The sequence below is a fragment of the Pinus tabuliformis genome, chromosome X (assembly GCF_031772625.1).
Source record: "Pinus tabuliformis cultivar Carrire ecotype Pingquan chromosome X, CPIR1, whole genome shotgun sequence".
Lineage (NCBI taxonomy): Eukaryota > Viridiplantae > Streptophyta > Pinopsida > Pinales > Pinaceae > Pinus > Pinus tabuliformis.
The window spans coordinates 261,542,553-261,569,909 of NC_142308.1; the positions used below are offsets into that span (position 1 = coordinate 261,542,553).

At 39.8% G+C, this 27,357-nt stretch overlaps 1 protein-coding gene across 2 annotated transcripts in view; it reads right to left on the reverse strand.

Moving 5' to 3' along the window:
- Window positions 1-21,627, reverse strand: part of LOC149139381 (factor of DNA methylation 1-like) — a 149,575-nt gene extending 127,948 nt beyond the window's left edge. Inside the window, exon 1 of one of the 2 annotated variants that reach the window (XM_089448100.1) lies at window positions 21,466-21,627. The gene's annotated coding sequence lies outside the window, so the exon portion shown is untranslated. The remainder of the gene's footprint in view (window positions 1-21,465) is intronic. The other variant, XM_089448099.1, reaches the window with a different exon arrangement.
- Window positions 21,628-27,357: the final 5,730 nt, after the last annotated feature.

The following is a 27,357-nucleotide window of genomic DNA, read 5'->3' on the forward strand; positions in this document are numbered from 1 at the left end:
ACCGAAACTATCCCTGCCCCTCACTACAAGAAATCACTTCGAACTTCTCTCTGGCCACTGCTGCGTTGCTCTCTTCAGAAATTCGATCTCTGATTACCCACTCTATGTCCTTTCCAAATGCCCATCAAGCCTCCTCTTATAATCCTCCAGTTGAGAACCAACAGCCCAAATTAGATTCTAATCAATGGCTTAGATCATTTTGGCTTGATCCTCGTCTTCTTCTAGAAGTTTCACCCACAGTTTGATTAATACCCTTTAATTATTTTAATTTCTAAGTTTAGACTTAAGCACCCATTAAAAATAATTAATTATTTTAATAAAATTGTCTCTGGGTGGAATTTCCCAAAACAATTTCTGACTATTGTGGAATACATGTGTCCAAGCCTCCCTACAGATTTTGAGGCTTAGAGCACATCTGATGCTACCAGAAATCCACAGTAAGTGTGATGGATTTGATAAATTTTACTCCTTTGTCCAATGTATGGAATCATTAACTATCTAGAGCTTCTATTGTGCTAATTATTGATGAAAATCAATGTATGGAATCTATACGATAGCATGGTATGCATTACTCACTAGTAGAATGTGAATGACAATCCCCTAGCTCTCCCAAGTGATTTTGCTCCCTCACAAAAATAATAGCCAAGGTTTTGACGCTTAGGGTTTCATTATTCCCCTACTCCTTGCCAAGATTTAGCATTTACAATCCCATAGACTCCATCATCCCAAGGACTAGGTGTTGACCTTGTCACTTTGTTGATCATCCACAAAACTTACTCTCGATCTAATTTTTAACCACTCAAGGATAATCTGCTAGCTAGGTCTAGCACGAATTAGACTAGGGTTGAAGTCGTTGGCTTTTGGAAGGAGTGTTGGTTGCCTAAAAAACAGCCCCTTTTAGTGGTTAATCCATCTATTGTAAGGTTAAATTATTTTGCCCTAGGTAGATCTTGCCCTAGAAATGCCCTATTTTGCTCTAGGCTTCAACTTGGGGCTTCTTGAAGCCTTCTTGTTCCATTGGTTGATAGTATGCTTTGCTTGGAAGCATTTTCTTGGCCTTGGTATTCATTAAGCAATAGATCATTTGTGCCCTAAATAAGCTACAGTGGAGGATGTGAATTACCTTACCTTGCTTGTTAAGCCTTGTCCTTTAGAAGATTTGTCCTCTATAAGCATGTCTTGTCACCTTATCCCTTGTCTTAGCATATCACTCAGGTGACAGGCTAAAGGGAAGCCTCCCTAGTGGTGAAAGTCCACAAAAGAGCAGGAGGTAGTGATTGTGGTGACAGTGAGCAACACCTCATTGTTGTCCCTTGGTTTAGTTTTTGCCTTGTGAGTTTTCCCCTCACAAGACCTACTAGATTTTAAGACAACAATAACCAAGTGTAACGATGGTGTTTAGGAACACTTTTAAGCAATGAAATTATGACACACATCTTCATAAGATGATCTTGAAGAGCACAACACATTATGTATAAGCAATGTGTGACCTTCATACGAAATGAGGCTAGATCCCACAAATAGATAGGTTGGAGACCCATGCGGTTGTTGCATCATTGTTCGATTTAGTTGGAGACCCACTAATAGATAGATAGGTTGGGAGCACCACAGATCATTTGCTTGGAGATTAAGGGGCCACCCCCAACATCACTGTTATTGGAGCCCTCCTATTCATTATGGTACATGAGGGACTTCATTTGGCCTTCCAAAGGCCCTTCTAGCTACTTTTCTATCATTTCGGCCCTCTTGAGAGGCTAATTATTCTTATTGTGGAGCTATTTGGTGGGCTTGTCACCAAAAGTATTGTTATTTTGCACATTATTTTATTTTAGGGGCATCATTAGGCTAAATTAGGCCATTCGAATCCCTTAGAGGATTGTATAAATATAAGAGTCATTCTCTCTCATTCATCATCACTTGGATTTGTATATGTGCCGAGAAAAGAACTTAGACCTACTATTGATGGACGAATTGGATATTGTTTGATGCCTTTTGATGTTTGGATAATTGCTACCTTATCTTGGAGCTTCATTGTTTCAAACCTAATAGATGGATGTTATCTTTTTGTCGAGCTTCATTGTTTCAAACCTAATAGATGGATGTTATCTTTTTGTCATGTAAGTGCTCTCTTATGAGAAATTGTTCATGTTTTATGTCTAATGTATGGAACACTATGCTTTGATTATGTTTGTGCCCTAATTATTGATGCGAAATTCATGAACACATGTAATCTTGGCTTGTTGTATATGTTACTCATCTTAGCAAAAAGATCGAATTATTACTAGGGGTGGGTAGATACCTTTCACCTTGAAACTCCATAAATTTTGCAAAGCAAAGTATAAATTCCTTCTTGTGACCTTGTAGTTGGCTCTCTAGGGCTAACGAAGTTGCAATAGGACTCCTTGGTATAGCGAAAATCCTAAAATCAAATTCACTTTGACTCCATTCTACACAATTGGCTATGCACTGGCCTTAATCATTAGTGATCACCCTAAATTCCTCTCCTTTATTCAAATTTTTTGCCCTAACCCTAAACAACCTAGTTGGGGCACCCCAATAATTCCATTAGAGCCATCATCTTGCCCAACAATTTGGTGAGCAACTGCGTCAGGGTGTTTCCTACATGCCCTTGAAAATTGAAGCCAATCCAACAGTCGGTTTGCGATAAACACCATGCCCTAGATCCAAAATCGTTTGGTTCTTGGCCTTTTTAGCTTAGTGACATTCCAAGGGATCTATTGTGCTTGAAAACGCAAAGGAATTTCATCTATTATTGATTCCTTCTTCTGCTTTGCTTGACCTAGATTCTTATTTGAAGATTACATCCTAAATCCTAGGTTTTGTTTGGGTATCCTTGGTCTCTTTATGGCCACATTCTTTATATGAGAAATCATCTTACATGAACTTCAATAGAGATCATTCCCTTCTCCTTTGGAAGCTTTGGTCTAGGCATAGCCATCAAATTGATCTATCATTACCTAGCTCTAAGCATCCCTTGAGATTTTCTAGAACAATGATGCAAGCCCTCCCTTGTCTCCCTAGGTGAGACAAAACCCCATTTGGGCCCTAGATCAACTACCAAGTGTGTGGTGCAAGTCTATAACCAGTTGGGCAAGGTGGTCCAAGTGCATCATCATCATCGAATAAATGGGACATAAGTGAGCAATAAATGATGTTGAAGAATCTCATGGCGTGCATATCTGCTCTCTGCTATAGTGGAGACCCATGGCTCTCAACGCTCACCCTACAAGTGCCATTAAAACCTCTTGGACCAAACCCCAAGATGAAGACCCACCTGCAATCCTATATAAGATCCAATGTGTCTCCTCACCTTCCAGTACAACAATTCATTAGTACAGTGGAGCAAATGAGCTTACAAATCATGGAACCATGTGGGCACTTCATAGTAGCATGCCCTTCCATAATGGGTTTTAGAGTCTACAGGTGTCTCCAGGTTCAAGAGGGAGGTTAATCAAGGACCCTATTAGGAGGTTTCAACCTCTACGGGAGTGACAAGTCCATGGTACATCCGTCATATGGCAGGTGTCATGTAATATAATGATGGAACAAAGTGGGGAATCAGGGCAAGGCTCCAAGCCACATGCCATGGTACAAGGGTAGCTATGATGAGGGAAGCCCACACTTTGGTGTATAGATGTAGGAGGGAGCAATCGTGGTACATGAGTTACCCCAGCCTTTGTTTTTCCACCCTTCTTCATATGCCTTTTGCCTTTTATTTATTTTTATTATATAACTTCTCAGGGCTCCAAGGGATGAGAGCATCATGTGAATGATATAGCAGTGAATACCCCCTTTAGGGCTGGGCAGTTCATCACACACCAAGGGTTGGGACAATGATGGGCTCCTTAATGATGTAGGGGGGCTACTATAAGGGCTCTAGGAATTAGGGTGATGGCCATAATGATAGGGGATAGACCTCATGTTGGCTTTTGCCAACGTGCTAAATTTGTATGTCTCGACCATAATTTGCATTTTATGGTACATTTCTTGTTGTAAGTGGCCAAATTATGTGTTTTACTTTCTTTTTCGCTGCATCAACCTCTAGGGCATCGTTCCAAGCCCAACCCAAATTGTGGGCAAGGGGAAGGGGGACGCTAACTCCTTGTGGACCCAGATGGGAAATATGTAAAAAAGGGTTATAGTGAGCAAAGGGGAGGGATATATGTGGCATCGGGAAGTGGGACCATGCAACCAAAATTGGGATTTCCCATGTTGTGCCACTTGTAAAGCTAGTAGTCAACAAAGGAAATCCCACAGGATTAGGATACAAGGTTAACCACCAAGTTGGACAAGGGGACAAGAGCAAAAACCAAGCCCATTCTTTCTGTTGAATCCCCCCACTAATCCATGCCCAAAAGTGTCCATGATAAGTAAGCAAAAATATCAAACTACATCATGAAAGCCAAACCTTCGAGGTTGGAAGGCCTACCTTCAAACATACAATCATGACAAATGAGCGAGGGTGTATAATGTTTGGCTCAGGTGGCAGAGATGATGGCACATCGAGCTATCTGGTGGCTACAAGTGGTTGTTGGCTATCATCTTAAGACAATTTAAGAGAAAAATTCTCCTATGGGTGTCACCCACAGGTGGTGGGTGACATCTAGCTCCAACTGGGACATGATCTCTCAGTAGAGTGCACGAACGTTCTCGAACGGGGAGGTCATGAGAACACCAGCAATCTCTTGGAACCGCAGACCTGTTACTTGCACATCAAAGGCTAAGCACACAAGGTAGCATGTTTTTACGGCGTCTTATGATCACCCATGCTCATGTTAGGCCATAAAAATCAACAAGAAATAAAATTTTATTCTAGATGCAATTCTTATCTAAATGCACCTACTCTAACATGCATATGATACAATATCAAGTGCCCTCAGGGTAGTACTCTTTAAGGAGTTTCCCATTCATGAGGAGGGGAACGGACTCTCCATCAAGAGCTTCTAAGTGATAGGAATTTATGCCAGCTATATCATATATCCTGTAGGGACGCACCCATATGTTGTCCAACCTTTTGTGCATACTAGGCTTTTCCTTTCTTTTATCCCATAAGAGCACACGGCTTCCAGGCTTAAAGGTTTTGCTCTTAACATGCTTATTAAAAGTAACTTTCATCTTTTCATGGTTGCGGCCAAGTTGGTCAAGGGATTTTCTCCTATTCTCAATTATCTCAATGAGTTGATCAATACTGGTTTGAATGGCATCTTGTTGGTCAAGGAAAGCTTTTAGGCACTCAAGGGCAGGCAATTGGAGTTGGATAGGTAATTTAGCTTCAGCACAGTTACCAATTGAAACGGGATATATCCAGTTGATGCTTTTACAGTTGGACGGTCAACCCACAAAGCATATTTAATTTTGCTATCCTAATTTCTTTTGTTTTCCTCAGTCATTCGCTTCATTAGTTTTACAAGATTTTTATTGCTAGACTCAGCTTGACCATTTCCTTGAGGGTAATAGTTAGAGGAATGTGACAATATTATACCATATTTAGTACACAGGGATGTCAAAGCCTTAGAATCAAATGCTTTTGCATTGTCAGTAACAATCTTGGCAAGAACACCGAATCTGGTAATAATTCTTTCCTCAAGGAAATCCATGACTACTTGGTCAATTGCTTTCTTGGTTGGTATAGCCTCAACCCACTTGGTGAAGTAATCAGTGACCGTGAAAATCCATTTATGCCCATTGCTTGAATTGTCTTTGAATTCACCTGAAATCAAGACCTCATTGTATAAAGGGTGCATAAACAACAACATTCCTTAGAGGCATGTCAGTGAGTTGTTGTTTGCCAACAAACAATTGGCATGGCTAACAACATTTTACAAAGTTCAATGTATCAAGTTTAACCAAAGATAGTTGGCCAATAATAACCCCCCCTTAGGATTTTGTACGTGGTAGTTTTAGCAGCATAATGCCCTCCACAAAATCCTATGTAAAGTTCCTTCATTAGATTCTCAGACTCCTCTTTGCTAACACATCGAAGGATCACTCCGCCAGGGCTCATCCAACCAAGGCCATCTTGAGTTAGACAGTACTTGCCTGCTTTTAATCTCAGGGCTCTTCTTTGGTGATCGACAAAGGTGCAGGGGAGCAGACAAGTTGCACAAGTAATAGATGATGTCGGCATATCATTCATCATTTTCAAGCTCAATAGAAATAGCACACACTTGCTCGCTTTCCCCTTCCTGGATAGCCTTGTTATTACTTGTCGTTAACATTTCAACTAAGCCTTGACCCTTAATGATTTTCTTGGGACATATATCTAAATCATATTCTTATATTTTCGCCACCCATTCCCCCCTAGATCCAAGTCATTATGTTTGCGATGGTACATCTTTCACGTCAGGGTAAGGGACATAGGCATATATCTTGTTGTACCCTACATATGCTCTAAAATATTTGAGAGACTTGACAAGGGCGTAAGCTTGTTTTTCAACGATAGTGTATCTTGTCTCTACATCTCGAAGTGGTTTACTCTTGAAAGCTATTGGATGGTCTCTTCCTTCATTGTCCTTTTGCATGAGTATACCAGAAATAGTATCTTTAGAGGCAAATGAATAGATGATGAAGTCTTTAGCATAATCAAGATTGGCAATGACAAGAGTAGAAGCAATTTTTTCCTTAATTTCCTCAAAAGAACTATTCTTTGAAAGGTTATTTATGGGTTTGACAATTTCTGCAAAGTTTGATATAAATCTTCTCACGAAATTGATTTTTCCAAAGAATGACCTCAAGGATAAATTATCCTTTGGGGGAGGTATTTTCTTGATTACTTCGATCCTTTCCAAATCAATACTAATCTCGTCTTTAGACACCACATGCCCAAGCAATTTGCCTCTATCGACCCCAAAGATGCATTTCTTAGGATTAAGGGATATGTTGTATTTCCTACATTTCTCAAATACCTTCCTCGGATGTTTGCAATGATCTTTTCTTTTTTTGGAGGCCACAGTTAAATCATCCTGGTATATTTCCATGATTTTCCCTATAAGATCTCTAAAAGCAAAATCCATGGCCCTTTGGAAAGTGGACCCGGCGTTGAGCAACCCGAAGGGCATCCTTGTTGAAGTTTCTAAGTCTACCAGTTAGAAACCCTCCATGCACTTTATCTGATTTATTCCTACCTACTTGTTCCGTTACTTAACAAGTTATTTACAATGTAAATACTGAAAATAAACACTAGTGCATGCTCAACATATTACAGATCAACTACTGAAGGAAACAGAAACAATCACACCAAATGACACCGTTATTTTTGGACCAATGTCCCCGAAAAAACCCAATGCGGGAAAACCGGTGCAGTTATTTGAAGGTTTTCTTATTAAGCAATTTCAGAGTACAATCTGGGTACCAAATCCTGCTTACCCAACAGAGAATTTCCTTGGCAGTAATACCTCTCAGTTTGAGACAAATGTCCCGGCTGAAACCCCGGATAAACTTTCCGGCAGCTCCTCAGCTCCAATCTGCCCCAAAAACCCCAGCGTCTACCTTTTTGGACTGCGTCAGCCTCTCTCTGCCCAGCGCTGGCCCTGCGTCACCCTGAATGGGTCTGCGTTAGCCTCAAGAGGCCCTGCGTCAGCCTTCTGGCCCTCTGCATCAACAACGCTAGCCTCTCTGAAGCACTGCGCAGCTCCTGGCTGCCTCTGCATGGCCCTGCATGAACCCTGGCTGCTACTGCGTCACTCTCTCTGGCTCATGCGCTACTCTCCCAGCACTATCTCTACTTCTCTGTCTCTCTATACTCAATGCCCCTCCGCTGCAACTCCGATCACTGATTCTATCTCTCTTAGCAAACCCCGCTCTAGAGAATAGAATCATTGATCACTCTGGTGTACCCTACAAGTGACCCTCAAGCCTCCTCTTATACTTTTCTCGTTGACATATCAACAGCCGAGATTAAGTCCCTAATTGACGGCTAAGATTAGATTTGGCTTGATCCATGTATTTTGGACCATTCTAACACAGTTTTATATTAATCCACATTAATATTTTAGTTTCCTAAGTTTAGACTTAGGGACTCCATTAAAAATATTAATCATTTTAATATCTCCTAGACTGTTTAGAATCTACCCAAACCCTTTCTGGGTATTGGAGATCTCATGTGCCCCAACCTCTCCACCAAATTTCGTGGCTAGAGCACATCCGATGCTACCACAAATCAACGCTCCCTCTTAGTGAGGACTGTGCTCTAGCAATACTCCTCGCTAAGTATTACTCTGATCATTCGGCATCAGTCCCTGTGTTGATGCTAGGCTTGCTACCCACCATCCTTTGCACTGTAGTATCCTATACTGCTGCCCATGGTTCTACCACTGCCACTGCTAGCCTCGCGCTGTCTCAGGACTCCTACATTGTAGCTCTCTCTACTGCTCCATCCGCATCCATCTCTACCCACATCAGCCAGTCCTGCTACTCCTCTTCGGGGCTCCCGTAGCAAGGTCTAATCCAAGAGGCTGGGTACCTCGAGGATCCTGCCCCTCATCGCCTGTAGTCCATTTGACTACAGCTCGATGTCTCCCCACTTCCGCTCAAGTGGTGCGTGTGCACTCATGGCACAGTCATCGTCTGTCAACACTTCCTTCTCTGCCCTTGCTGGCGCTGCCTTAGTCTCGGAAGACTCTCCCTTACTCTTCTTCCTTGGACACTGGGTCGCATAATGACCCAGCTCCCCACAATGGAAGCACTTAATCTTGGAGAGATCCTTCTTCTTCCGCTTTTCTTGCTTTCCCTCAAATGCTAGGGCAACATCTTCCTCCTCCTGCTTGACTTTGATCCCTTTACTGCACCTTCCCGCCTTTGACTATCGTTTGATCTCTTCCTGGCGAAGAGCCGCCCACATCTCATCCCAAGGTGGAAGTGTCCCTCTGCCCAGTATACTCTGGACAAATACCTCCCAGTCTTCTGACCCAACATTCAAGGTTGTCCTCACCATTAATTCCTGATCCGGCGGGGCTTCTATAATAGTCAACTAATCTCAGATCTCATTTAATCCTTCGAGGAAGGTGTCAATTAGTTCTCCTGTCTTCATCTGATACGACCTCAACTGATTTTCTAGTAACATTCTTCTCTGCACAAAAGTATGCTGGTACAATTTCTTAAGGGCTCCCCACATCTCATATGTCGTTCCTTCTAGGCAATGTGTGGTACTACATGGTCCTTGACCCCATTAAGGATGATGCTCTTGGCCATCGCCATTGCCTCCTCGTACTTATCGATATCATTTGGGTCGACTGGGATAGCTATCGTCTTCAAGGCAAAGTGCTTGACACGATTTCTGTCAAGTACGGATAAGATTCTGGCCTTCCAGACTGCGAAGTTTGATGCTTCATCCAGCCTGTCCTGGTCTCTTACTCCGTGTAGTGCCATGACGCTCTTCTACTTCCCTCCTGGAAGTTCTCGCTCTGACTCTCTCTGAGTCTCGATTTCCCTTCTGGAAATCCTTTTGCCGATGTCGAGATGCCCCCTGCTCTGATCGTTTGTGCAATCGCACCACTGATCTAGGTTTCTCGGCTAGAAACCCTCGGTAGCAACTCCTTCCTCTTGGCCTTCCCCTGTCAAGTATTGTTCTGACTATAGTACCTCACCAGCTCCACTCTGCAATGTTCCCACAACCTTCTAAACCCTAGCAACCTGAAGGTGAGAGCTCCTAAGCTCTGCACAATCCCGGCACCAGCAACCCGGCCTCCTCAGCCAACTGCATCAGCCCTCCTAGCTTCTGCGTGGCTCTACATGAGGCTCCCTTTGCCTCCCTTAGCCTTTGCGCTGCCTCTTCCTGGCTCAACCTTGATGACGCAGGCACTACGTCACCCTTCCCTTGTTGCTCTATTAGAAACAACTTCTGTCACTCGGGATAGTTGTTTTTTGCTGCTATTGCTCCGCTCGGCTGATGTCCTCAGTGCCACTGTGATCTGCAACCACGCTCTAATACCATGTTGAAGTTTCTAAGTCTACCAGTTAGAAACCCTCCATGCACTTTATCTGATTTATTCCTACCTACTTGTTCCGTTATTTCACAAGTTATTTACAATGTAAATACTGAAAATAAACACTAGTGCATGCTCAACATATTACAGATCAACTACTGAAGGAAACAGAAACAATCACACCAGATGACACCGTTATTTTTGGACCAATGTCCCCAGAAAAACCCAATGCGGGAAAACCGATGCAACTATCTGAGGGTTTTCTTATTAAGCAATTTCAAAGTACAATCTGGGTACCAAATCCGGCTTACCCAACAGAGAATTTCCTTGGAAGTAATACCTCTCAGTTTGAGACAAATGTCTCAGCTAAAACCCTGGATAAACTTTCCGGCAGCTCCTCAGCTCCAATCTGCCACAGAAACCCCAGCGTCTGCCTTTCTGGACTGCGTCAACCTCTTTATGCCCAGCGTTGGCCCTGCGTATTGGAGATCTCATGTGCCCCAACCTCTCCACCAAATTTCGTGGCTAGAGCACATCCGATGCTACCACAAATCAACAGTCCTACGATACATATAAGTTCATTCCCCATGGCATGGTAAACGCAGTTTTCAAGCGATCTTCCTCTTTCACAACAACCTGATTATACCCAGAGAAACCATCAAGAAATGACATCATTTGGGATCTAGTTATTCTCTGCAGCAAGTTTTCCATATTTGACAACGGGTAATTATCTTTTAGGCATACTTGGTTAAGTTCCCTAAATTCAATGCACATCCCAATATTGTCAGTCTTTTTAAGGGTGATAATAGGGTTGGAGATCCAAGAGGAATGTCGAACGGGAGCAATGATGCCTGCATCAACCATCTTTTGAAGTTCTTCTTTGACCAAAGTTCGAGATTTATTTGCCTACACCTTTGCCACGCAGGTTTGTCCCCTTCTTTGAGATGGATAGTGTGTTGTATAATCCTTCTTTGAGATGGATAGTGTGTTGTATAATCTCCGAGCTATATGATTTTAGATCATCATAGGACCAGGCAAACACATCCTTGAATTCCCTTAACAGTCTTGCGAGCTCATCCCTTTCCTCTTTGGTCAACCCTTTCTCAATCTTAATTATTGGAGGGGATGATTCAATCCCTAGGTTGATGTCAATGGTATCAAGTGAATCATGATCCTCAGGTTTGGTTATATTAAGATCATCTATGTTGAAGTGTTGTTCATTGATTAGGTCATTTTCCTTGGTGGATGGTTCGTCTTGGTTCTGGGGGGAAGTCCTTTATCTCCTTGTCATCTTCAAATACCAAACAATGGTCCTTATAATCAGGAAAAGGGGGTCTATGAATGGTATATACGACGCATCTTCCCAATTTAGCGATACTTTCAACAATGCATTGGGATCTCGACACGGCCACAACTAAAGCATCAGCAATGGAATTGAGGGCTCGAGGAATAGCTCGGAATGAGACCTCTTTGGAAGCCCTTAATCATATGGATAACCCTTTCCCAATATGGTTTCAATCTTTCCTACTTCACATTAAAAGTTCCTCTTACTTGTAGGGCAATTAGATTTGAATCCCCTATCACCATCAATCATTGGATTTGTCTTGACTTAGCAGCCCCAAGCCCCAATAGGAGAGCTTCACAGTCAACCACATTGTTGGTGTAATAAAATTGGAGCTTTAGGTCAAACATAATATTCTTCAGATGGGGATATAGGAACTATGCCAGCCCCGAAACCAGCTTGTGACTCAGCCCCATCAAAATACATAATCCAAATTCCTGGAGGAGGTGGGGCTTCAATGGGCTTGTTTTTAAATATCTTCCATTCACCAAGCTCAACACTTTCCTGATATAGGTCCTCACCAGAATCTTGCAAGCAAGTAATCATGAGGTCGGAGAATTCATGTCTAGGGATGGTTGCATAAGAGTTCTCACCTATAGGGAGATATATACTAGACTTATTTTCATTGGTGGAATTTTTTAGATCCTCCACTAGTTCCTTGGATAAAATTATTCCCCATGATGGAAGTGTTTCTACTATGACTATGTTCATGGTGATTTCCTTCTTAGGATAGTCGTGGAAGCAAACATTTTCTCCCTCTATCACCCCATGCACCTCAACGTCCTCGAAATTCAGAATTAATTTATCAATGCGCTCTTTGGAAACTTGAAGTCCTAGATTTTGCATTATCTTTAATGGTATGATGTCGACAGGGCTTCTTGAATTTAAGATACAATTTCTTAAGATGTGACCACTGATATCTAGGGTAATGTAAAAAGGATCATTCAAATCTAATGTTATCATGATGGGAAGCTTTGGGGCATTGCAATCATGAGGTCTTTCCTTGCACTTTTTTCTTTTTCCTTTTTTTGTTTTTGGCAACATCTTGTCTTCACTAGGTGATGAGTCGTTTTCTTCTATAGGAATGTCAAGATCATCAATTTGCACAATGTTCACTAATGTTTCCCTCATAGCTTGATCAAGATTAAAGGTAATGTTTTGGGTTTGAAAAGGTCAGTGGGTTTCTTATTCTTGACATCTGAAGCTAATTTCCAGTAAAGATACTGAAATAGGTCGCAAGGATCACTTATTTTAGGGGCCTTAGCTCTTTAGGGATCTAATGCACCATGGTGTTGAATCTCTAGTTTAACTCTTTGATGGGTCGGTCCTTGTCCCTTTTACTAGAGAGGAAAACCTTTATATAATTCCACCACATCCCTTTCAAGAAACCATTTCCTTTTGAATGTATTGGCAAAGTCATCCCATGACGAAATAGATAAGGGACTTAAGGTTTTATACCATATTCGAGCATCACCTTGAAGTGTCACGGTGGATGAAAGGAAAACCTTTATATAATTCCACCACATCCCTTTCAAGAAACCATTTCCTTTTGAATGTATTGGCAAAGTCATCCCATGACGAAATAGATAAGGGACTTAAGGTTTTATACCATATTCGAGCATCACCTTGAAGTGTCATGGTGGATGAAATCATGTGATCATCTTCACTATATGTTGAGTTTACATACTTGGTATTCAAATTTGGTGAGATGCTCTTGAGGATCGTCTTTTCCGCTATATACTGGCAAGTGTGGGTTTTCTGGGGGAGGATGTAGAAGGGCCCTAAGAATATTTGAAAAATTCAAAGGAATGAAAAACTCATACTTACATTTCCTTTCATTAGCTACCCTATCAAAGAAAGAAGTATGAGGAGACTCATTACCTCTCCATTAGTAAGCCAGCATTTCAGGGTTCTCCATTTTGATAAGGGTATTGTGGAGTCGCCAGAGGAAGACTTGTAACATCATCAATGAACCAATTCCTCAATGATTCACAAGGGAGGTAGACCTACTTCCTCTCCGGCAACGGCGCCAAAAATGCTACCGCTCAATTTAACAAGGGTCCTAAGAGGGGTTTTTAAGGGACTACTACTAGATCAAGTCGAAACAATGGGACAAGGACCCACTGTCACCTCAACCGATGTCCCATGCTCTTTACGAACTTTCATCAATGGGAGGAATCTCGATATGAGAAAATCACAAGGAGGTATAAGTCAATAATAAGATATATAGTGATTTCTAAAGCCCATTCACCAGAGAGGCTCAAATAATAAGGTTTGCTTGATTAAAAGCAAGGTAAGGGACTCTCTAAGAAAGGCTCAAGGAAGGCTTAGACCTAGGAAATGATAAATCAATTTGATGGTTATGCCTAGACCAAAGCTTCCCAAGGAGAAGGGAATGATCTCTATTGAAGTTCTTGTAAGATGATATTTTATATAAAGAATGGGACCAGAAAGAGACCAAGGATACCCAAACAAGACCTAGGATTTAGGGTGTAATTTTCAACTAAGAATCTAAGTCAAGCAAAGGGGAAGAAGGGATCAATAATAGATGAGCTTCCTTTGAATTTTCAAGCAAAATAGATCCCTTAGAATGTCACTAAGCTAGAAAGGCCAAGAACGAAACGATTTTGGAGCTAGGGCTTGGTGTTTCTCGCAAACTGACCATGGGATTGGCTTCAATTTTCGGGGGCATGTAGGAGACACCCCAACGCAGTTCCTCACCAACTCGTTGGGCAAGATGATGGCTCTAATGGAATTCTTTGGATGTCCCAGCTAGGCCATTTAGGGTTAGGGCAAAAAATTTGAATAAAGAAGAGGAATTTAGGGTGGTCACTATGAAAATTTCTAAATAAAAATCCAACTGTAGTGATTTATATTATTTCTTCTACTTATTAACTCAGAAATAAGTTATTCACAATGTTCTTACGGCAAATGTTGAAATAAATTCTACTGCAGCCCTCACAATTAAAAATATTGCGGAAAGTAAATGCAAAGAAAAATACTGGCACAAATACAATCACAATGACATAAATATTTTGGACAATCATCCCCGGAAAAACCCAATGTGGGAAAATCGGTGCAACAGATGAGGGTTTCTTTATTATTCTTTAGCAAAATCTCATGTACAAGTTACAACCAACAGAACAAAAGTGAGAAAATTTACAAACGCTTCCTGACAAATCTTTGATCCTAGAGAAGTACTCATTTTCCCTCTGAATCCTTCTGCGTCAATTTTCCCACGCTGGCCCAGCGTCAAATTGCCCACATAGTCCCAGCGTCAACCTGCCTCTGCGCTGCCTCTTTCTACGTCACAGCTTCTGCTATCTCTCCCTACTCTACGTCTTCTTGCCTTGCACTCTCGACTAATGTTGATGCCCTCTCTTTCTTTCTCACCTACAACTCTCCCTCTGATTCGATTTTCTCTTGCCGAACTTCGACCAGTGAGAAAATCGATCTTACTCGGGTAATTGAGTATCTGCCTCTGGTGTGTTCTCCAAGTGCCCATCAATCTTCCTCTTATAATCCTCTCGTTGATCAATCAACGGCCCAGATTAGATCCTAATCAATGACTAGGATCATATTGACTTAATCTACGCCTTCTTCTAGAAGTTTCTCCCACAGTTTAGATTAATACCCATTAATTATTTTAATTTACTCCGTTTAGACTTAGGGTCCCATTAAAAATAATTAATTATTTTAATAAAATTGTCTCCGTGTGGATTTTCCCAAAACGATTTCTGGGTATTGGAGAATGCATGTGTCTAAGCTTCCTTGCAAAATTTGAGACTTATAACACAACCGATGCTACCAAAAATCAACAATCACTGAGGATTAAGACCAATGCATAGCCAATTGTGGAGAATGGAGTCAAAGTGAATTTGATTTTAGGATTTTCGCTATACCAAGGAGTCCTATTCCAACTTTGCTAGCCCTAGAGAGGCAGCGACAAGGTCACAAGAACGAATTTATACTTTGCTTTGCAAATTTATGGAGTTTCAAGGTGAAAGGTATCTACCCACCCCTAGGAATAATCTGATCTTCTTGCCAAGATGTGTAACATATACAACGAGCCAACATTACACGTGTTCATGAATTTCGCATCAATAATTAGGGCACAAACATAATCAAAGCATAGCATTCCATACATTAGAGATAAAACATGAACAATTTCGCATAAGAGAGCACTTACATGACAAAAAGATAATATCCATCCATTAGATTTGCAACAATGAAGCTCCAAGATAAGATAGCAATTATCCAAACATCACAATGCATCAATAAATATACAATCCATCCATCAATAACAGGTCTAAGTTCTTTTCTCAGAACAAATACAAATCCAAGTGATGATGAATGAGAGAGAATGCCCCTCTTATGTTTATACAATCCTCCAAGGGATTCGAATGGCCTAATTTACCCTAAAGATGCCCTTAAAATAAAATAATGTGCAAAATAACGATACTTTTGGTGACAAGCCCACCAAATAGCTCCACAATAAGAATAATTAGCCTCTCAAGAGGGCCGAAATGATAGAAATGTATCTAGAAGGGCCTTTGGAAGGCCAAATGAAGTCCCTCAAGTGCCACAATATATAGGAGGGCTCAAATAATAGTGATGATGGGGGTGGCCCCTTGATCTCCAAGCAAATGATCAGTGGTGTTCCCAAGTGGCTGTGGGGGCCACAGAGAACATCCTCATGGGTTTCCAACTGAATCGAACAAGCATGTGCTCCTTCTGTAAGGGTTGGAACAATGATGCAAGCCCTCCCTTGTCTCCCTAGGAGAAACCAAACCCCATCTGGGCCCTAGATCAACTGCCATGTGTGTGGTGCAAGTCTGTAACCGACTGGGAAAGGTGGTCCAGGTGCATCATCATCATCGAATAAATGGGACATGAGCGAGCAATAAATGTTTTTGAAGGATCTCATGGCGTGCCTATCTGCTCTCTGTTATAGTGGAGGACCATGGCTCTCAACACTCACCCTAAAAGTGCCATTAAGACCCTATGGAGGGCTTGGACCCTGTATGGGGAGACCTAACCCCAAGATAAAGACCCACATGCAATCCTGTATAAGATCCAATGTGTCTCCTCACCTTCCAGTACAACAATTCATTAGTATAGTTGAGCAAATGAGCTTACAAATCATGGAACCAAGTGGACACTTCATAGTGGCATGCCCTTCCATAATGGGTTTTAGTGTGTACGGTGCCTCCAAGTTCAAGAGCGAGGTTAATCAAGGACCCTATTAGGTTGTTTCAACCTCTACAGGAGTGACAAGTCCATGGTACATCCATCATAAGGCAGGTGTCAATGTGTTATAATGATGGAATGAAGTGGGGAATCAAGGTAAGGCTCCAAACCACATGCCATGGTACCAGGGTAGTTATGATAACGAGAAGCCCACACTTGGGTGTATAGATGTAGGAGGGAGAAATCGTGGTACATGAGTTACCCTGACCTTTGTTTTTCCACCCTTCTTCACATGTGTTTTGCCTTTTGTTGATTTTTATTTTATAACTGCTCAAGGCTCCAGGGGATGAAAGCATGATGTGAATGATATAGCAGTGAATACGCCCTTTAGGGTTGGGCAATTCAATGCCCGCCAAGGGTTGGGACAATCATGGGTTCCTTAAACATGCAAGGGGGGCCACTATAGGGGCCCTAGGAACCAGGGTGATGGCCATAATGATAGCGGGGAGAGCTCATGTTGTGTCTTTTGCCCACATGTTAAATTTGTATGTCCTGATCATCATTTGCATTTTATGATACATTTATTGTTGTAAGTGACCAAATTATGCTTTTTACTTTCTTTTTAGCTACATTAACCTCTGAGGCATCGTTCCAGGCCTGACCCAAAGTGTGGACAATGATAGGGGGAGGCTAACTCCTTGTGGACCCAATGGACAAATGTGGACCCGGATGGGAAATATGTGGAAAAGGGTTATAATGAGCGAAGGGGAGTGATGTATGTGGTGTAGGAAAGTGAGACCACGCAACCAAAATCGGTATTTCCCATGTTGTTCCACTCCTAAAGCTAGTAGTTGTTACCCACCACTTGTGGGTGATATCCATTGGAGAAAAAATCTCCTAGATGGTCCTCAACCAACCTCGGAGGTATGGATTTTCAATGTGTAGTTGGGTATTTTTGTATACTTATCATGGACACTTTTGGGCATAGATTAATGGGGGGATTCGACGGAAAGAGTGGACTTGGTTTGTACTCTTGTCTCCTCTGTCCAATTTGATGGTTAACCTTTTATCTTAGTCCTATGGGATCTCCTTTATTGGCTACTAGCTTTAGGAGTGGCACTACATGGGAAACCTTGATTTTGGTTGTGGTCTCACTTCCCGACACCATATACATCACTCCCTTCCGCTCATTGTAACCCCTTTCACCATATTTCCCATCAGGGTCCACATTTGTCCATTGGGTCCACAAGGAATTAGCTTCCCCCTCCCCTTGTCCACACTTTGGGTCGAGCTTAGAACGATGCCCCAAAGGTTGTGCAGCTAAAAAGAAAGGAAAAAGCATAATTTGGCCACTCTCAACAGGAAATGTACCACAAAAATGCAAAAATTGTTGGAACATACAAATTCAGCACGTGGACAAAAGCCAAACATGAGCTCTACCCCTATCATTATGGCCATCACCCTGGTTCCTAGGGAACCTCATATCGACCCCTTACATCATTAAGGAACCAATGATTGTCCCAACCCCTGGTGGGCGATGAACTGCCCCGCCTTAAGCGAGCATCTACTGCTATATCTTACACATCATGCTCTCATCCATAGTTTTAAAAACCAGTCGGTCTGAAACAGAAACTAGTCAAACCAGCGAGGTCAGGCATAAAACCCAGTCAAAGGGGCAACTTCGCCGATTTTTCACAAAAATCAAGCCTAACCAACCAGTTTATGACAGAACCAATCGGTTTATGGGTAAATCGGCCAGTTCATTGCCGCGTCAACTGCGGACCCACCGGGAAGCTTTTTTGCGGCCACTAAAGTGGTTTGGAGGGAAACTAAGGGTTGTTTCCCTCCAAAAACACCCCCTCCAAGCCAATAAAAGGAGGTCTCCCCTCTCATTTGTCTCACACATCTCATTTGGAGTTTTTGTGAGTTTTATTGGGAGCTTGGAGAGTGTTGAGTTTTGGCTGAGTAGTCATCTTGGAGGCTTGGAGTTGGACTTGGAGCTATTTTGGAGATAGTTTGGAGTTGTTAGTAGACTTGGCATCTTTAAGAGGACGTTAAGGAAGCTAGTTTGCATTTCCAAATAAGGATTTTCGCTTGAAAAATCCATATTTCACTATTGTCCATGTATTTAATTTTTTATGTGTTCTATGCTACATTGTTATCAAATCTCTAGTTCTTTGCTATCAAATTTTGTAGGCTAAATATGCCCATTTTTTCCCCAAATTTATCTTAGGTTTTCCATTTTTCTTAGCTGCAATTTTTTTTTTAATGGCTTATTTCTTTGCAAATTTCAAATATTTCTAGCCACCATGCCTCCAAAAGCCAAGGACAATGCAAGGGCTCATTGTGATTTGATTGATGGAAAAATGATATGCAAATTTTGCAATAAATCTATTGGAGGTGGGGGTATTCTCAGGTTGAAACAACACTTGGTTGGGATAAGAGGCAAAGTAAAGCCACATGATGCACCAAAAGAAGAGTTAGGTCATGTTAGGGCAAAATACCTTCCCAAGTTTGACAAGTTTGAGGAGAATAAGGCTAGGGAGAAGGCTATCCAAGAAGAAATTGCAAAGAAGAATGAAATTTTACAAGTCATGAAAGAGCAAAGAAGAAGGAAATTTTACAAGCCATGAAAGAGCAAAGAAGAAGGAAATTTTACAAGTCATGAAAGAGAGTGGGTATGACGATTTTGAGATTCAAGACTCCTCTTTTATCCCTTCCACCAATCACCCCTTTCACTATGTTCCTCCTGCTCTTGGGCCTTTTCATCAAGGCCAACAATCTAAAGGAACGGAGAGGTCGAATATCTAGAGTTATTTCTCATCCTTTGCCACCACTGCCTCCTCTAATCCCACTTCCTCCCAGCCAAGTCGTCAACCCACTTTGGATGAACATTGGAAAAAACAATGCAAAGAATCTTCTTTTCAATACATTGCTAGATGGTGGTATGATGCAGATATCCCATTTAATGTTGCTCGCTCACCTTATTACCAAGCTATGTGGGACTCTGTTATAGCTACAAGAAAGGGCTTCAAAGGCCCTACTATGCATGACTTGCGGGGAGCTCTTTTGAAGATAGAGATTTCTTCCATTGATGAGTATTTCGCTGAGTATAAAAAGTCATAGCTCAAAACGGGTTGTTCAATCATGTCAGATTGATGGACAAATGGAAAGAACCGCACTATCATTAATTTCCTCGTTTCTTGCCCTCAAGGAACCATGTTTTTTAGATCAGTTGATGCATCTAATAAAGTGAAGGATGCAAACCTTCTATTTGAGCTTTTGGATGACATTATTAAGGAAGTGGGGGAGCAGAGTGTTCTATAGGTCATCACAAATAATGCCTCAAACTATGTTCTTGTTGGAAAGATGCTTGAGTCCAAATATAAGACCATATTTTGGACTCCATGTGCTGCACATTGCATATACCTCATGCTTGAGGGCATAGGCAAAGTGAAGTGGGTAGAAAACATTGTAGAACATCCCAAATGCATTACAAAATACATCTACAACCACTCATGGGTAATGAACCTAATGAGGAAAAACATTGGGGCAAAGACTTTGTTAGGCCTGCAATTGCGATTGGGTTTTTGAGATCCAAATAATATCATTGTATGTTTTACAAACAAAATTGTGATAATTTCCTTGTTATCACTCTATATCTAGATGATGTTGTGGTAATTTCCTTGTTATCACTCTATATGTAGATGATGTGTTATTCTTTGGTAAGAGTAAAGGTGTGATTCATGATTTAAAGTTTCACTTTCAGCACAATTTGATATGAAGCCCAATTTGATATGAAGGACTTGGAAGCTACAAAATATATCTTAGGAATGGAGATCAGGAGAGTGAGAACAAATAGGAAGCTTTGATTAAATCAGAGTAAGTGTGTAAACTCTATTCGACAGCATTTTCGTATGGTACATCGCAGAGCATTGAGTGCTTCAATTTCTATGGGAACTAAGCTTTCAGTTGATTTCTTAAGGCTTACGGCAAGGTCACTTGGAAGGAGCCACCACTTACGCACCAGATGCAACTCCAATCAAGAATTCACAAGCGCTAAACAGAGGTTGCAGTTCTTCACATTGCTAGTTGAAGGGTCCTTCCAAGGCTCTTTTACTAGCTAGAAGTCCTTATTAGCACCTTGCTGCCGAAAAAGCTCGTAAGCAAGATAAATTGTTAGATGCTTATGACATGTGTGTTGACTTGAGTGGGTGTTAGGGACTCACATGAAAGATCTGTGGTGCTTAAGTACACAGACCCACTCTTTCGTGATTCGGAAATATTATGGACGGAACCTTAAATAGGGCTTCGCCCACACAACATATCCGACAATCTAAAACAGAAGGAATCAATGTTGGAATAAAATGCTAAAACACTAAACTACATGTACCTACTCATAATCGATTTATTAACAATTTTTTGAGATAACAATGAAGCCTAAAATATCTCAAAAGAGAGTTTAATCTTTGAAGCTTTCTTGTCTGTTTTTGCGGATTACCTTAACGAGTATCGCAAGACAAAGCAAGCAAGAATGAAGCTGATAGGGAAGACACAGGGTGGCACTGTCATGTAGCCGTTGAAAGGTAAGTCAACCTACCGGGGTTGTCCGGGGTCCAATTGCAGTGCGTTAACTGCAAAACACTAACGAAATAAAAGGAAAATAGAAAAGAAACGCGGCATTCACAAATGCAGGGAAAGGTTTGGGCTATATCCAAGGCAGAATTCTCTGCATTTTCAAAAAAAACGGCTACTGCAGTGGAAAAACCTCCAAGGTACTCCAAATGCTACAGAATGGGGAAAAGGATGGCGAGAATTTCACAGCCGCTTGAAACAGATATAAAGAAGCAAACAAATCGAGCAAGAACGCTTCAAAATGATTCAGCAAATGCAAATGCTACACGGCCTAAATGAAAATAGCTTAATGCTGAAATAAATTTCAAGAATTTAACGCAGAAAGAGGAAAAAGCATACACTCAAGCAAGATACCTTACCCAATACGTCATAAACTCTGCGAGAAAATTGTTTGCACACTTCAGCGTTCTGTCCGACTGAAAATACAAGAAAAAACCAGCTCGCCAACCAGGCCTCCCGATTAATATACAGCAGTGACGGACAAAGGCAGTGACCACGGCATACTCCACTGGCTATCGCCGGTCGCCCATACGGTCTGCCACCTGTTGTGAGGATCGCTGATCGGTGTTTTGAAGCAAATAAATTATGTCGATGATCTGACGGCTGGATGTACTAAAGCGAGATTATACAGTCCCTCAACGCCATTTTGGACTATTTTTTTTCCTCAAATAATTATGAAGCAAATGTTGCATGTGTGCCTCAACACCTTTTTGCACCTTTTTTTCATCAAATAATTAGGTAGAAAATTGTTGCATTTATGACCATGTAATGCATGGCGCGAGGGGAATTAAATCAATAATTAATTGGTAATTGTTGCATTTATGCCCATGTAATGCATGGCGCGTGGGGAATTAAACCAATAATCAATTGGTAGAATCTTCAAATGTATTAGTGGGTGTGAGTTTATTTTTCTACATATTAGTGGTGGAATACTCAAATGTATTTTGGTAGGGGTGGAAATCTTTTTATGAGTTATTAGCAAATTATTTAAGACAAGTAGTTTTTTTTAAATAATAGTTAATTATTTAATTTTATATATAAAGAGAGAAAAAGTTTGTAAATAGTAAGCCATTATCATTATTATCTATTAACAACTAAATTATAATTGATTTTACTATTATCAATTTTTTCTTTTACAAAACAGATATTATTTAATTAAGTAAAGTTTTTCGGTACAAATCAAATAAGAAAAATTTTGGCGGACGCGTTTCAAACCAACAAGTGTGGTTCATCATTAGGATTCATTATGGATCACACAAGCGGAATACAGAGATTATTTAAATTAGAAAATTATATATGTTTTTTTAATGCATACAACTTTTCTCATATATATAATGGTGGTTTTTATAATTAACTAATCAATTCATCCTCATAAGATCTTATTTCTTACCAAAATTTCACTACAATTCATCTTTATCATTAAGTTTTCAATGAAGAATGATTTATATATATATATATATATAATTCCATATTTTTAATTTCATTTTATCATTTCATGATATTAACTTTCATATCAAAATGCAATCTTCATTAAATGGTATAATAAAAGTTTATGACTTAGCAAAGATCAAGTCACCCACGGCCATGACATATATCCTTCCAACTTTATGACAATTAGTCATACTCAATGTGGTCTAGGGTCATGCCTTTGGATAATTTTAATATGGAAGAAGAGAGTGTCAAATCTATGTAACAATCATTTAAATTATGTAAAATCAAACATCTTCTAACCATGTTGAAATATAATTTTTTTTTTGTAAATCAAGATTATATTCATTCATCACAAAGAGGTACATCAGTAGCAAAATTCAGGTAGTCTCACTCCGACCGGGTTTGTTGACTATCGCGATCAGCATATGGCAAAGAAACAGAAATACAACTAGAGACACAGTCCGCAACTTAGGAGGCCAAAAGCACCAGTAGACACATAAAACAAGTAAAACACATGTAACCATGCGATTCATCTGAAGTAATGGAAGTTGGGTTGTTTGGAGTTGTCCCTCAAGGAGGAGGAGGATAGAAGGAACATTGGGCGTACTCTTCGAAGTGGGTCATCCATGACTCCAACTTCTCCACCTTCTCGAACAACAGATTTTGACCTCGCCAGACCACCACGATGCACTCTCGAACATGGCACTGGAAGTAATGCATTTTGTTCAATGTGGCAATAAGTTCTGCATGTTCTTCCTATCGCACCTACTCCGAGGTTTCTAGGCGTTCCAGTACTGACTGAATCAAATCCCGACAGTTTTCCAAATAGCATTGACGTTATTGTCTCGTTCTGCGCCCCAAACGACTCATCTTCCCTCGTCTACCCGTGCCTCTGTGGCGCATCGCTCCACCCCGTTGTTGAGTCCGCGAGATGAGACCCCCACGGTCCATCATTGAGCCACCGTGAGCCCTAGAGACCGCCTGACCTGAACGACCAGCATTTCTACTGCCCTCGCCGGAGCCAGTGGTCGCCACTGCCACTTGCAATGGAGACTCTCGTCCTCCCTGACCATCTGAATTGTGCATCGGCTCAAAAAAAGAACAGGCAATACGAGGTATAAGGCACAATATGGCAGAATCTGCACTGCTGAGAAGGGACAGAGCTAACCAGCAAAATACTACACTGACTACAACTTCAACTGCAAAGAATAGCCCCACCCACGCCAGTAGGACCACAGACAGCCAACCCATGAGAAGAGCAAGGGACCACAATTTCCAACCAGCAACAAGGAGTTGGACCTGCAATTCGTCGTCCTCGACCCTTTGTAAGACAACCATTGGCTAGAACACCTGAACTCAACAGACTTGCGCCACATAAGTCACTTAACCTTGCAAAACCCCTTGAAACAACTAAAGAGGACGGCGAGCCAAATTCTGCCCCGACGCAAAGGAGAACCCACCCACCCACAGCAGGACCTGAATGATTTTCAGAACCAGAGACCCAAATCCTCTCCCACTCAAAAGAACCAAATACCACACACCAACAAGGAAATTACCCAAGTTACTGACTCGGAAGCTAGGGAGGGGACGTCGAGGATGAAGTCGCCACCTTTCCCAGACAAGGTGCCCTCTATATTGTCTATTCCCGTGCCCGAAACTCAATCTACTCTCTCCAAAATGATACCATGCCTAGATTCCTGGCAGAAGACCACACCACCCTCCATAAACCTTCAACGGTCGCCTCTTGTCGCTCGCTTCGAGGTTGATGGAGGTTTCACACAAACAACAATAATGCCTCTTGTACACAAGATGTCATGAGAGGACAGGGAGGTCGGTCCTCGCACCAACAGCGAGGTGGTAGTCATGAATACCCACACGTAACTTCGTTAGCCCGATTTGTCACCCCCATCAAGAACAAGCTGAAATATAATTACTTTCACATATTGAGTCATTAAAATTATATCTAATCAAATAAGAGGAAATATATGAAATTGATTTGTATAATACATTAAAAAGTAATTTGATTGTAACTCGAACATGATTGTGCATTAGCAAAACTTACAAGTAGCATAAGTCTATCTTAGCTTAGAACTTATAAATTTGGAATGAAGATGAATTTGTGCCAATTTATTTTATTATAATGGTTGTAATTTTTTATTTTTGTTTTTTTTTAATGATGATTCATTGTTTTTAAAATTTTCATTTTAAAATTTTAGAGTTAAGTTATTTACATTACTTTTTAGCATTCCAATCAAATTTTTAGGTGGTCGTTGTGGTAAGTAATAGGGAGAGACGAGATTAAACTCGGTAAGTCATTGTGGTGCTTAAAAATACATAAATGAGATTAAAGATCAAAACATAATTTTAACTGTTTTTAATATTTTTAATAATGAGCAAGTGTCTAAATAATTTTCATTTCAATATGACTCTTTTTCTTCATTCTTTACCTATGCAACATGGCACTTTATCCATAATTTTAACTATTTATTTTTTTCATATTTAATTTTTTCCTTTATATTTTTATATATTTCTAATTATGGTTGAGTGTTTAAATAATTTCCACTTCTTTTAATATAAGTATTTTTCTCCATTCTCTATTTGTGCCACACAAATCAACAGAACGTGTAATGATTCTCAATATTCCAGGTTAAGAAAATGTTAGATACAAGATTATACTTCCTTTTCTATGAATATGTAAAGCATCGTGCACTAATACCACTAATTCACGGTTAGGTCTTGAATTCATATCTTGTAATGATGAGTTTAAAGAAGAAACCCGAGTTTAATTGAGGGTATTGTTATTTGTGTGTATTTTTATTTTTACTCAATGACTCAATTAGTCTCTTATTTCCATTTATATATAAAAGATAAATAATTACTTGAATATTTTTAATATCTGGAAAATAATTGAAAAGTAATAATGTATTTTGTTATTAGATATAAAATTAATTTTTAGTGTAATTTTGAAGAGTAGTTTATTAGATAAAAATAATTGTAATTCTATATTTTTAAATTCATTTTATCACTTCAAGATATTAACTTTCATATCAAAAAGCAATCTTCATTAAATGAGATAATACAAGCTTATGACTTAACCAAAAATCAAGCCATCCTCGTCGATATATATCCTTGTAACCTTATGACAATTAGTCATTCTCAATGTAGTCTAGGGTCATGCCTTTGTATAATTTTAATATGGAAGAAGAGAGTGTCAAATCTACGTAGCAACCATTTAAACCATGTAAAATCAAGCACCTTATATAATTACTTTCATATAATGAATCATTAAAATAATACCTAATTAATATAAGAAGAAAGGCATGAAATTGATTTGTATAATACATTAAAAAGTAATTTGGTTGTAACTCAATCATGATTGTGGATTAGCAAAGCTTACCTATCAAATATTTTTCGTGGTCATTGTGTTAAGTAATAGGGAGGGATGAGATTAAACGCAGTCATCCTAGCTTAAAAAATACATGAATAAGATTAAAGATCAAAACATAATATATATATGTTTCTATTTCTTTAGATATGACTCTTTTTCTCTATTCTCTATCCATGCTACACAAATCAACAAAATGTGTGATGATTCTCAATATCCCATATTAAGAAGAGGTTAGATACATGATTATAATTTTTTTTCTAATAATATGTAAAGCATTGTGTAGTAATACCAGTAATTCACACCATATTTTCTTAGGTTTTGAATTCATATCTTATAATGATGAGTTCAAGAAAGAAAGCTCGGTTTAATTGAGGGTATTGGTATTTTTGTCAATTCTTGATGATGATGATGATGGTTAACGTCCACTAAGACCAAATTTTGGTCTATCGAACCTAAGAAACGAATTATTTAGTTTGATTTAAGATTTTATTCCTATGCTCAAAAAGCTTGGAGAGAAGCCTCCCGAGCTCACTATAATTTTTACATCCTAAAAGGCCAAATTTTGGTATATCGAACCTAAGAAACGAATTATTTAGTTTCATTTAAGATTTTATTCCTATGCTCAAAAAGCTTGGAGAGAAGCCTCCCGAGCTCACTATAATTTTTACATCGTAAAAGGCTAGGAGGGTCAGTATTGCAACAAAGGTTATGAAACTGAGATCTAATGTTGTTGTAGGCAAGGCACTCTAAGAGGAAGTGATTTTCATCCTCGATGTTCATATTCTCACAGAGATGGCAAATCCTTTCCATCCATGGTGTTTTAGGAACTGACTCGTTTCATTATGGAGCTTATTCTTATTCAATGACTCAATTAGTCCTTTATTTCCATTTATATATAAAAGATAAATAATTATTTGTTTATTTTTTATATTGTGAAAAATAATTGAAAATTAATAATATATCATATTACTAGATACAAAATTCATTCTTAGTAGCCCAGGGCAGGGTTTGTTGGTGATTGAGTGTTTTGTTAAAACATGGTTTGTTGGTGATTGAGTGTTTCGTTAAGGCACTAGTTTGTAAAGGCCACTGATTTAAATGACAACTATGATTGTAGGGTTCTCACTAGTTCAAACCTTATGGGTTAAAATTTGTGGTCAAATCTTGATTTATGAAGAGTTCACCTATGAAACTTGTGATTTCAATGAATCCATTCTAGATAAATTAGATTGGAAAGTTTCTAAAAAATCGCAATTAAAGAAATTTTCTAAAAAGTTACACTTAAAAATTACTCAATAAAAAAATTATATAATTTTTTAATAGAAATATATCTATAATTATCAAATTTAATTTAATATAAATTTAGATAATTACACATTTATATTGTTTCTGAGTTTAGACTTTTGTGATCCATAATGTTTAGAGTA